The sequence below is a fragment of the Ricinus communis genome, chromosome 6 (genome assembly GCF_019578655.1).
Source record: "Ricinus communis isolate WT05 ecotype wild-type chromosome 6, ASM1957865v1, whole genome shotgun sequence".
Lineage (NCBI taxonomy): Eukaryota > Viridiplantae > Streptophyta > Magnoliopsida > Malpighiales > Euphorbiaceae > Ricinus > Ricinus communis.
Genome location: NC_063261.1, coordinates 16,729,313 through 16,742,197, shown reverse-complemented (window position 1 = coordinate 16,742,197; position 12,885 = coordinate 16,729,313). Strand labels below are relative to the sequence as shown.

The 12,885-nt window shown below is 31.7% G+C and overlaps 1 long non-coding RNA gene across 2 annotated transcripts; it reads right to left on the bottom strand.

Moving 5' to 3' along the window:
- Positions 1–2,505: 2,505 nt before the first annotated feature.
- On the bottom strand, positions 2,506–3,890 carry LOC112536372. 2 transcript variants are annotated; one of them, XR_003080400.2, is made up of 3 exons: positions 3,507–3,890; positions 3,323–3,394; positions 2,506–3,161 (listed from the first exon to the last, which is right to left on the bottom strand). It is a non-coding gene; the product is annotated as an uncharacterized LOC112536372 (long non-coding RNA). The 2 variants fall into 2 exon arrangements; XR_007216421.1 differs by having other exon boundaries at positions 3,323–3,890.
- Positions 3,891–12,885: the final 8,995 nt, after the last annotated feature.

Here is a 12,885-nt window from a genome sequence, read left to right as displayed (position 1 = left end):
TCAAACTATTTTTTTTTCCATAAAACGGGTCCAATTTCTTGCAAGATAACACAACTCACAAAATGCCTATTGGGAGTCTCCAAGTTTCAATTTCTCTCTAATCATCCAATTAAATATCTAATCTACAGTCTCAAATATCCATAACGTAATTCAAACATTATCTTCAACAAAAATAATTCTTTTAAATAAGAACTGCGAATTAATCCAAATAGTAATACTATTAATAATAAAAGGTAATTACTATTTGCTCATTGTATTTTTCTATGTTATAATAGTTACCTCATGATATTTAAAAAATATATTTTTTCATCATTCTATTTTATAATTTTATACTAAAAATCCATTTCGTCAGAATTTCTGTTAGGAGATCGTTAATTAGATTTGATTTTATGGTATTTGCCTTCTGATTTTTTTTGTGTAATACATAAATTATATTTTATTTATTGTACTAAAATCTTCTTACGTTTTAAAACTCAATATAATTAAAAAACTAAATTGATAAAAAAATATAATTTGATTCTCAAACTTTTTATCAAAGTTACAATTCTACTGTAATAAAATTAATAATAAAAATATTATTTATTTTATTTTAACAATTTAAAGTTACATTATATGAATTTTTAATATTTTGATTAATATAAATACTTTTAAGATATTTAATTTTTACTTGAATTTAATTATATTAAAAATTAGAGTAATTAAAAAATATTAATTAATTATTTTTGTATAGACATTAAAACTGATTTTTAATTAAAATTAGATAAAAGAATTTTAGTATAATAAATAAATTATAAAGGACAATTTATATATTATATCAAAGATTAATGGGTAAATAGTATAAAATCAAGCCTAATTAACAGTTGTTTAACAAAAAATTTGATGGAGTTTTAGTATAAAATTACAAAATAAAAGGATAAAAAAATATTTTTTAAATGTCAAGAGATAATTAATATAATATAAAAAAATACGGGACGCAAATAGTAATTACCCCTAATAATAATTATTCTAAAATATTACAGTGTCACCAACAATATCTAATTACCAACTATCATAATTAACTTAAACTAATATGCTCTAATAACTTATTTACTTTATAATAATATTAACCCGACAATACTGAGATAGTTTCTCATACCCACCGATTAATCTTTGATTCATTTATTACTAAGAAATTACTTAATTTTCATAATCAATAATTCTGTATTTATTGTCACAATAATAATAATAATAATAATAATAATAATAATAATAATAATAATAAAATAATAATAATAATATATTTAATCTACTGAAATTTAATTAATAATTTAAAATCAGCTGGCTAAATAATTTATCTAAAAGCGTATAGGTCAGGCTACCCATCACGAGTTGTCAATATCTAATTAATGATCCAAAGATATCAACTGACTCGTCTCGCTGCATAGATCGCATTTTTTATGTTAGATTTTTCGTTCAAATCACTTATTATCTTGAAAATTATCAAATATTCTCGGTCGTTAAATTCTCAACAGTGTTCGATTATTGTGAAATTAACGGCATGTGAAAGCTTACAAGGTGTGGAGTTAATCCATGAAGTCCGATCATCCATACGCCATTGAAGGTGGCCAGGAATGAAGAAAACCATAACTGTCAATGACAAAGCTTGCTATTTCTTAGAATAGACATTATTATTTCAATCACTTACTAATTTTTCTATTATGGGTTCTACTTAAAATTAATTGTATGCTTGATTGCTATTATAAATTTATAATACGTCTTTGTCTATGTTTCTTCTGGTCTACATATTATAATGTCCTGTCTTAGTACCCATATTACATCCTGAGTTCTGTCCTATTGGAACTTTGTATTGATAATGTCTCCTTGTTCACATATAAAGAAGTAATAATTCTATGGCTGACAAGCTTGGTAATTCTAGAACATCTGACCTGATTGCTTGTATTTGAGGATTTCTGTTCTTATTATGTAGCTCATTTCTGTCCTGGCTATATTTCTTTGCTGGTTCTTGATGTATGTTCTTTCTGCTTTTTAGTTTTTTTATGATGCTACTTTCTATATTTTTCTTCCTCTATAGTGGTTATTCCTTCCAGTACTGTTGTTGATTTTATTCCTTTCTCCTTGTCTCCCCTCCTTGTGTACAAAGTTGTTAACACATAAGAAGACTAACTGGATCTCAAATATATACGTAGCCATTTTTCTTCGCTACTCTCGGTGTATTATAATTCTGTAGTTATGACAAGTATAGAAAAGTAATAAAATTTTAAAATTTGTGTTACTCTGTCATTGCTCGAATATAGAATATTTAGAATATATGTTATTAATTCAATAATTAAGTGTCATGTACTGAAAATAGCCAAAAGAACTCTGCATAGAATTCAAGTTGAAATTTTTCTAATTAGACTTCTTTAATTAAAGTCTGTATCCTTTTAGATGCTCTCGAAATACAGTGTGACAACAAACATGAAGATTCTCATCATTTGAAGACATGCTTGGAGCAGCAACAAGATATATATATATGCTGAGCAGTGAGCATCAATTCCATTGCTAGAACATCGTTAAACAGAAACATCCTTCAACATATTTACAGTTACAGTAGCAAGCTGAATATTGAAAAGAAATTTAAAAAGGAAAACAAACAATACCAAGTCTGAAAGTTCACTCGACACTTAATTTACACACCCAAAAAATCTCCAATTTTTCCTGTTGTCTTACTTATTCCTGCTGTTTCCTGTAAGTAACTTGCCTAATTCTTTCCCATCATTTTGGAGATCCGTAATTTTCTCCAACAACTTGACCATTTTTCTACTAAGTTTTGCTCGTGGCAGGACCCATGATTTCCTTGTACGCCTATATTTGTTGAATAAAATTCTTGATTCACCATCAATCTTCCACACCCTATTATTCCAGTTCTTGCAAATCGTGGGCGATTTTATTCCCTTTCTCTGGATGTATTGGTTGATGTCAGTCCTTAAACGGAGGAGGTTGTCTAGTCCCCAGTACAACGCCTCGTAGTTTTCTTCCAAGTTCCTTGAATACTGAAGTTTCTTCTCCAGATATGCATATGCATCTTTGGACACAGTATAACATATTGACACAAGACTAATTGATGCAGATATAATTGCAGTTATGATAGTACTCATGCCTCCTGTTAAAATTTTGAGAACCTACAACAGGAAATCAATAAATTAGTATGTTAATGCAACAATAACTTTTCCATCTCAAGAATTTTTATTAATTTCCCAACTAATCATCATATATGTATCAATATATACACTTTCACACCGAACATATATGCTATATATAGATGTATAAAACTATATAATACCTGAAGCAATAATCCCTGAACCCTGGAAGTAATGGGCTAGTCTTACTCACGCAGTCAAGTAGCAATTGAAACCTGGAAGCAGGAAAATATATGTCAAGTACATGTATTAACATCTAATACCATCACTATGTCTATACCATTAAAAAAGAAGAAAAGGAAAAGAAAAAAGAAAACAGGTACATACTGTATAAATGAACTTCATTAAGCTTCAGTTCCTACCTCAATAGAAACGCCCACACCTTCCAGTAACCTCCATAAGTACCATGCAAGACTATATATAGAAGTTTACAAGAGCCTTGCCAGTAATACCGTAATCTTAGGTTCAGATAAAAATAATGCTTGAACATGGACTTAGACTGGGCAATTGTCAGAAAAAAAATAAAAATATGAAGTTGGGTTGCCAGATTTCCATTGCAGAAAGATCTACGCAACTATACATGGTCAAAAGAAATAAAAAACTTTGCAAAGATTTTTAAATGTTCAGCTGTCATATATACGTATATGTCATGGAGCTAGAGCCTTGAGATCAACTGCATTGAAATACAGATAATTAAATACTCCATTAATGTAACTGCAGCACCTAAGAGATATATATCAAAGCTAGCCAACTGAGTAAAATATTTGGGATACAAGTGACTGCCTAACTAAATATTGCAAGCAATTTCTCTCCAAATTCAATGGGGATAATTATGCAAATTCTCATTGAACATTATAATTGGGTTTGTTTTTGTCACAAAACTTTATTATTAAACTTTGATTGTATTTTAGTTTAGTTATTATAAATGAAATAAAAATAGCAAATAGAAAATAGAAAAATAGAAGAAATACAACATGTCAATTTTTTTATTAAAAAAGTAACTAATTTGTAGATTTAAAAAGTTGAATAATTAAAATAAAATAAATTACAATTTTATAATAAAGCCATGATTAAGTTTAAGGGTCAAATCTTCATAATAAAATCAAATTTTAAAAATATATAAAATATATTACTATATCCACTAATAAAATTTACTCCACTTAGAACGGGCAATGGCCACCTTCGGTTCCCGTAGCTCTGCCAGTAAAATTAAATAACTATTTTATATAATTATTCCAATTCAATTCAATGATTACATCATTTTAAATAAAATATCCTCCAAACTAAAGGGTTGATTGAACTCAACAAAAATACAGTTTAATATTAACAAAATGTACATTAAATTGAAATAATAATTTATGGTCATTCTGGCGAGTTACCATCCATCTATCATGCCCTTTGTCCTTGGTAAATCGAAAACTTTTATAAGATATACGATTATTATTTGAATAATATATCATAACTACTCTTTAAGATGTATATACAAATAATACTTAAGTGAATATGAGGTGATAGTGATGAATATATTTATATATAGAGAGAGATATCTTGAAATTTGAATTTTTGAGAATTGTCAAAACTTGGAGAGATAAAAAAGAAAGAACAAAAGAAAATAAAAACAAATTAAGGTAGTTGTTTAATTTTTTTAATTACTTTCTATTAGTTTTCATTTCATACAAGAAAGTCCATCACTTATACATGGTACATGTACGCGTTATGCTGATGTAAAGAAATTTAATTTAATAATTTCAATGTTAATAGGTTAAAGGATTGCTCACTAGCTCCATAAAATACATAAGTAATTGAAAAAGAAAGCAGTTTAAATAGGATTCTACTTAGCTTTCCTTAGATATCATTCTAGCAATAGGAAAAAGTCTAGTCTTTCTTTACTATAGAGGCTTGAAGCAATAGCTCCCACTTGAACTAACGTCCCCAACAAATTCTTCAGGAAAATTTCAATTTCTTAGCCATTTTTTATAGTCTAGTGGGAAAAAAGACATATTTGTAATATTCTGCAATGCTAATGCGCAAATTTGTTTGATCATGATTTAGATATATAAAGCTTGAATAGTAACGAGACCTAGTTGACAATGCAATATCAAGGATGAATCTTTTATTAGGAAATCTAACTGGGCAAATGAGAAGATTTGTAGCAAGACATAGCCTCTTTATAAGAACATGGAAGTTAATTACCATCAAGGTGTTTTGCTACTATCATGGAGAAATCCTCATATACGCATCTTTCAGGCAGCCTTATTTGCCTTTTTCCCTTTGGTTGTAGCAATGCTATACTGTTATTTTCAAATGCATCTTTTTCAACTTATTATTGCATCTTATATATCTTCATTAGATTAGAAAAGAGCTTCTTTTTCTACACAATCTTCGGAGTTTTGACTTGTAAATTCATCATATCCCTACTTATTATGAACTCAAGTGACTTGAGATCAATTGTTTTCTTTGATAAACCAGCAAAATTATTGAGATTAGAAAAAGGGGAAATCAGCTTACATGGTGAGTAACTACCCCGGTCATTAGACCACCCCTTTACACCCCCAACTAAGAACTCACCAGATTAGAGACAACCCACAGAAGCATCAGCACCAATGCATTTTCACATGTAGGCAATGAGCAAATCCAATGCATAAAGGCCCTACTGAGAGTTTAACAAGAACTGTAGCAATACAACAGCAGTATGAAGTGCAAAGCATGGAACTCAATTGTCTAGCCAAGCAAGGAATTCTTCAGTTCTTCGAACACCTTGTTTTGCCAGAGAATCAGCAAAGAAGTTCTTTTCTCTGTGTATGTGATTGAACTTGATGTTCTTGATATGACCAATCATCGAGTCAAATGCATTTAGTTCAGTTATAAATCAACTTACCCCAGTAGCATGTATCGCTTCACCCTAATAGCCTAGAAATATGCATCTTCTTGCACTTGGTGTAGTTTACCATCTTTTGTGCGTGACAACCAAGCACTCAATAATGAGACACAGCGAAACTTCAATAAAAAAGATAACCGAATAATTAAAAAATTATTTATTATTATAAAAATAGAAAATAAATATGAAATTGTTGTTTTTTATTGATCATGGAAATATATATATATATATATATATATATATATATATATATATATATAATTAGAGAAGTTTCTATTCTAAAATATTCTAATCTCTAGAATCATCTCTAATTAATTACACTTTATCTTCTATTAATTACTCCATATTCTATAATATTCTAAATTATTCTACAACACTCTCCCTCAAGCTGGAACATAGATATCAATTATGTTCAGCTTGTTACAAAAGTAGTCCATTCTAACTCCATTTAAAGTTTTCGTAAATATATCCCTTATCTGATCTCCTGTCTTCACATAACTAGTAGTGATTAGACCTTGTTATAGTTTTTCATGAACAAAGTGACAATCAATCTCGATGTATTTTGTTCGCTCATGAAACACTGGATTAGTAGCAATATGAAGTGCAGCTTTATTATCACACCAAAGTCTTACCGGCAAAGATATTTTTATACCAATTTCTATCAGAAGTTGGTATATCCATATAATTTCACATGTTGCTTTTGCCATAGCTCTGTATTTTGACTCTGCGCTTGATCGAGATACAACATTTTGCTTCTCGCTTTTCTATGAGACTAGATTTCCTCCAAGAAAAACACAATAGTCTGTAGTGGACCTTTTGTCCATTTTAGAACCTGCCCAATCTGCATCCGAGAAGCATTCGATTTGAGTGTGCCCATGATTTTGATAGAGAATTCCTCGTCCTGGAGCTCTTTTTAGATAACACAATATTTGTTCTAAGGCTGCCCAATGATGAACTGTTGGAGCTACCATAAATTAACTAACAACACTAACTGAATAGGCAATATCAGGTCGAGTTATTGTAAGGTAATTCAACTTCCCAACTAGCCGTCTATATCTCTCAGGATGCTCAAATAATTCACCATCTTCTGTGAATTTCATATTAGGATGCATTGGTGCATTGCACGATTTTGCCCTCAATTTTCCTATTTCTTGTAGTAAATCAAGGACATATTTTCGTTGGGACAGAAAAATACCTTTCTTGCTTCTTATTACCTCAACACCCAAAAGATATTTCAGATTTTCCATATCTTTCGTGTGAAACTAGGAATGAAGGAAGGACTTAAGTGATGAAATGCCTGTAAAATCACTCCTAGTGATGACAATATCATCCACATATACCACTAACAGAATGATGCCAGATTCTGAGTGTTTATAGAAAACTGAGTGATTAGATTTGCATTTTCTCATCCCAAATATCTCAACAGCTTTACTGAATTTTCCAAACCAAGTTCACGGGCTTTGTTTCAACCCATATAATGATTTGTGAAGATGACATACCTTCCTAGACTCCCCCTGAGCAACAAATCCAGGTGGTTGCTCCATGTAAACTTCTTCCTTAAGATTACCATGAAGAAAGGCATCTTTGATGTCGAGTTGATTTAATGGTCAGTCATGTGTAGCGGCTAGAGAGATGAAAATCCGAACAGATGCCATTTTAGCAATAGGAGAGAAAGTATCAGAATAATCTACTCCATAAGTCTGAGCATAGCCTTTTGCTACTAAGCGGGCTTTGAGGTGAGCCACTGACCCATCCGGATTAACTTTGATGGTAAATACCCATTTACATCCAATCGCCTTTTTGCCTGCAGGTAAATCAACCAATTGTCAAGTACCATTTGCATCTAATGCATTCATCTTTTCTATCATAGCGTGGCGCCAACCAGAGTGAGATAAAGCTTCATGCATTATTTTGGAAATAGTGATGGAATCGATAGAAGCAATAAAAGAATAGGAAGAAGGTGACAAATGATCATAAGATACAAAGGAAGAAATGGGATAAGTGCACTGACGCTTACTTTTCTGAATGGCAATAGGAAGGTCCAAATCAGGACAAGGATCTGATAATGAAAAAGCCATAGGTACAAGACATGAATTGCTGGAAACCAGCCTTTTGGAATAGGTGGTCGCTAAATTTGTGGTGGATTGGAGTTCGCAGCTACTATGCTAGTAGTCGTATAAATCAACTAATCATCACCCTCAGCTTATTCTGAAGAAGGAGATACAGAGAAAAACCGAGTGCTTTCGAAAAAAGTAACATCAGTAGATACCAAGTATTGATTAAGATCAGGACAATAACAACGATATCCCTTCTGAAGATGAGAATAACCAAGAAAGACACACATAAGAGACTTAGGATCTAATTTTGTAACATGAGAACGAACATCTCTGACAAAACATGTACACCAAAGATTCGTGGTTCGATAGGAAATAAAAGTTTATTAGGAAATAAAATACTATAAGGAGGCTTACCATGAAGGATAGAAGATGGCATACGATTGATTAAGAAACAAGCAGTTGAAACCGCATCAGCCCAGAATGATTTAGGAACTTGCATCTGAAATAGAAGAGCTCTAGTTGTTTTAAGGAGGTGCCTATTTTTCCTTTCAGCTACACCATACTGAGAAGGTGTATCTACACAAGAAGTTTGATGAAAAAAATACCATTTTGAGTCATGCAAGTTTGAAAAGAGTGGGATAAGTATTCTTTTCCATTTTTACTTCTTAAGTTAAGCACAGAAAGATTAAATTGTGTTTTAATTTCAACACAAAAACTAGAAAAATATGAAAATAACTGAGAATGACTTTTTATTAAATAAAGCCAAGTAACACGAGAATAATCATCGACAAAAGTGACAAAATAACGAAATCCAGTTTTAGACACTACAGAACAAGGACCCCAAATGTTAGAATGAACTAATTCTAAAGGACTACTAGCCCGTTTATTGACTCTTGGACCTGAAAACACATGATGATGTTTGACAAACTGACAAGACTCACAATTTAAAGTATATATACTAGAAAAGTGAGGATATAACTGTTTTAGTAGCGAAAGTGATGGATGACCCAATCGACAGTGAATATTGAACGGATTGAGGGCACTGGAACATGTAATGGATTTAGGCACCTGAGTATCCAATATGTATAGTCCTCCTGACTCATGTCCTCTACCAATAATCTTTTTCATCATAAGATCCTGAAAAAGATAGTAGTTAAGAATAAAATGAGATACAACAATTTAACACTCGAGTAAGTTTGCTAACAGAGATTAAATTGAAGGAAAATTGTGGAAGATGTAAGACAAATGATAAAGAAAGGGATGAAGTTGCATTAATAGTGCCTGTGCCAATAACACGTGAGGGCGATCCATCTGCTAAACTAACAGTACTAGAAGAGGAATGTGGTTGAAAAGAGGAAAATAGATTGGGGTTACCTGTCATATGATCTGTAGTACCAAAATCAATGACCCATTTTGATGAAGAGGAAAGAAGACATTGACTTGGATTACTAAGTTGGCAATAGCAGTGATAGGCTGCAAGGGGGACCTTAATGTCTCTTGATATTGAGAGAATTTAACATATTCATCTATAGAAACCATGATTGTCTTATCAGTTGGTTGAGGAGAAGGAGTTGTAGTAGCTGCAATATGCACAGACGGATTCCTTTGAAGCCTATTTTGTAATTTCTTGCAATTTCGTGTTGTGTGTCCGGGCTCATGACAATAGTAGCAGACAATCCCCCTTGTTATGGAATCTAATTACTTGAACTTCCTCCTTTATTAATGTTCCTACTGAAACGCCCAGAATCAGTATTTCGACTGATAAGGGCATTAGTCAGCTGAGATGGATCAACTGATGGGGTTGATTCATTGCGGACAACCCTACTAAAAGTCTCCTGTAATGTTGGAATTTGGAGACTGGAAAGAATTTGAGATTTTACTGACTTAAATTCAGGATGAAGACTAGTAAGAAAACTCATTATAGCTATTTGTTCTCGTTAAGCCTGTTGGACTGTCACATCAGGACTAAAGGGCAATAAAACATTAAGCTCTTCATAAGTACGCTTAAAGTTCATAAAATAAGTAGTGAGAGATTGATCTTGTTGTTCGGTAAGATGAAAGCTCCGGCACACATCATAAATATGAGAGATATTGCATTTACTCGAATACATAAAATTCAGATAATCCATTAATTTCTTAACATACTCATAGTGATCAATGAGAGGAAGTATTTCACCGTCAATTGAGTTTCTCAGCTGTAAGAATATGCGGGCATCATCTGTTAATCAAACTTCTTTGGTATTGTCATCCGGAGGATTATCTGTCAGGTGATAAGTCTTGTTGATGCTTCGTAAATACACATGTACAGTCTTGCTCCATCTACGAAAATTGGACCAATTTAATTTTTGATCCGTAATTTTCGTCATTGCCGGAATGATATCAGTAGTGACAGAAACTGTTTTGGTACCACTCATGATTACAACAGTAGGCAGCAGAGAACAAAATGGATAATACCAGTGTCCAAATAACAAAGACACAGGCAACAAAGTAAGAAACACCATAAGAATCTCGCAGTACTGCTTACTAGGGCAGAAAATTATTTTTAACAAATGATTGCTCACTTGTGCAATCTGAAGCAAAGAGGATCAGCTAATCAGATTAGGCTCTGATACCATATAAAAGTAAAAAAAAATAAATCTAAAATAGTTATTTTTTTTATTGCTAATGGAAGTATATATATATATATATATAAAATTGGAGAAGTTTCTATTCTAGAATATTCTAATTTCTAGAATCATCTCTAATTAATTACACTCTGTCTTCTATTATTTACTACATATTCTATAATATTCTAGATTATTCTACAACAATTATTAACATATCTATTCAGCATAATTATCAAAAAAGTAATATTAATTCACACGCGAATACTAAAAGAATAGCCATCAAAATTTGTTGATTCCAAAGTAGAATACTAAAATTTAGAAAAAGTACTCCTATAAATTTTTGCTTAATAAGGTGCTTAGAACCCTACATATAAAGTAAGGTCGTAAACCAATTAAGAAAAAAATCATAAAGTAATAAGTCCTAAATATAATATTCTTCTAAATGAGAGATTTTTGCTATACTTTCAAGGTTAAAGGGCTAGGTAAGACCCGATCTTTTACCTGCATCCATCATTGGACCCTATTCTTATTGAGTCAATATTTAAAATTGGGATCGCTTGTTCTACTGTATCACCACAAGAGCGCATGAATATCGGTCATGTTGTTGCCCCACTATCGTCTCTCATAAACAAATTTCTGGGTGCTCTACATAAAGATGGAGGTTGCAAGAACCCTTGAAGTCTCAACAGATATCTCCATATTCAATTTAAGAAAATTGTTCTAACACATAAAGCAAAACCTATTCATTATACCCATCAATTCTGGTGAGGCAAAGATAATACAGAAAATCTAGCCGTTCTTTTTCTCTTATCAGGTGCGCTAGATATTGACGGCTGAGATGTGAAACGCTGAATTTCGTTGAATCTTTTCTTCCTTTTCCCTAGCATTTATGCGTGTTATCTTTGTGATGCTTTTTACCATCTGTCTGTTTTCTCAGTTTATTGGTCAAATGATCATTTTAGTGCTGGATGCAGCTGACGACAATCTAAAATACTTGGTCTTCTTTGCGTATAAAGTAATTGAAAGCTTAATTTACACCAGCAATTTTGTTTCCTTTCGTGATGACCTAATGCAGCTTAAGTATTAAAAGCTTACTTTTTTGCAGAAGTACATGCATGGCTTCAGCAGCTTGTTGTTTCCAACTAAAATCAGGCCTCTACTACTTTGCAAAATCATGTTTGGTTTAGCCAATAGAGTTAAATTGATTAAGCTTCTAGAGCTTATCTTGTTTCCCTTAAAAACAATGCCACGATCTTTACAAGGTCATTCAGATTTACCTTGACAAGTGCACGCAAAATGCATAATCCTACAGCCAATAAACCAGACTCAAACTATTACAATGAGCATAGTTTGAAAATACTAGAGAGCTTCTTCTCTTCTTCGGAGGAACAGAGAGACCAGCATAACAAACTGAAAGAACTTCGGATTTGCAGTTAACTGATTTGCTACAGTAAAATAGATGGATCTATTAATCTGCTAGCTCAGTATTTTGTCCTTTGCCCCAAACTGGCTATTTCCTTCCTGAAAGTTCAGATGATGCATGGCTGTGGCCATTTCTGAAAAAAGCTCATTATTATGTTGAGTGGCACGTTATAAAGTTATTAATGTGAGATGAGTTATGAAAAAAATGTTCCACGCTGCAATCGTATAAATTATACGAAAAATTACAACTAACAAATAAATTCTTACATAATTTTAGATATACTATATCACATGTAAAATTACCTAATAAATAAGTTATTAAATAAACAATAAGAAAAGGAACACCAGAACTTTAACTAGGTTCAGCCAAAATTATGTTTACTTCCTCGGGCACTACCAAAATAGTATTTCTTTAATTCAATAGAATTACAAGGAAATATTACTAAGAAAAGAAAGAAGAAAAATATAATTTAGTCCATAAAAATATAAGGCCCATTGTTTTTCTTAACAGTTGAAAAAGGAGAGAATGCCCACTATTTATAAACTTGGAACCACTTCTTTGTTTTTTTAGCTTTCAATGTGGGATAGGAAAAGAGCTAAAAATAACAAATTTCCATCTTGGCGACTTCCTAAGCCTAATCAAACATTCTCTGTTTTCTTTCATCACAAATTTAGCTATGCCTCCAAATGCGTTTGAAGCTCCCATCTTCAAATTTTCAAAACATTTATCAAGTCCAACCAAT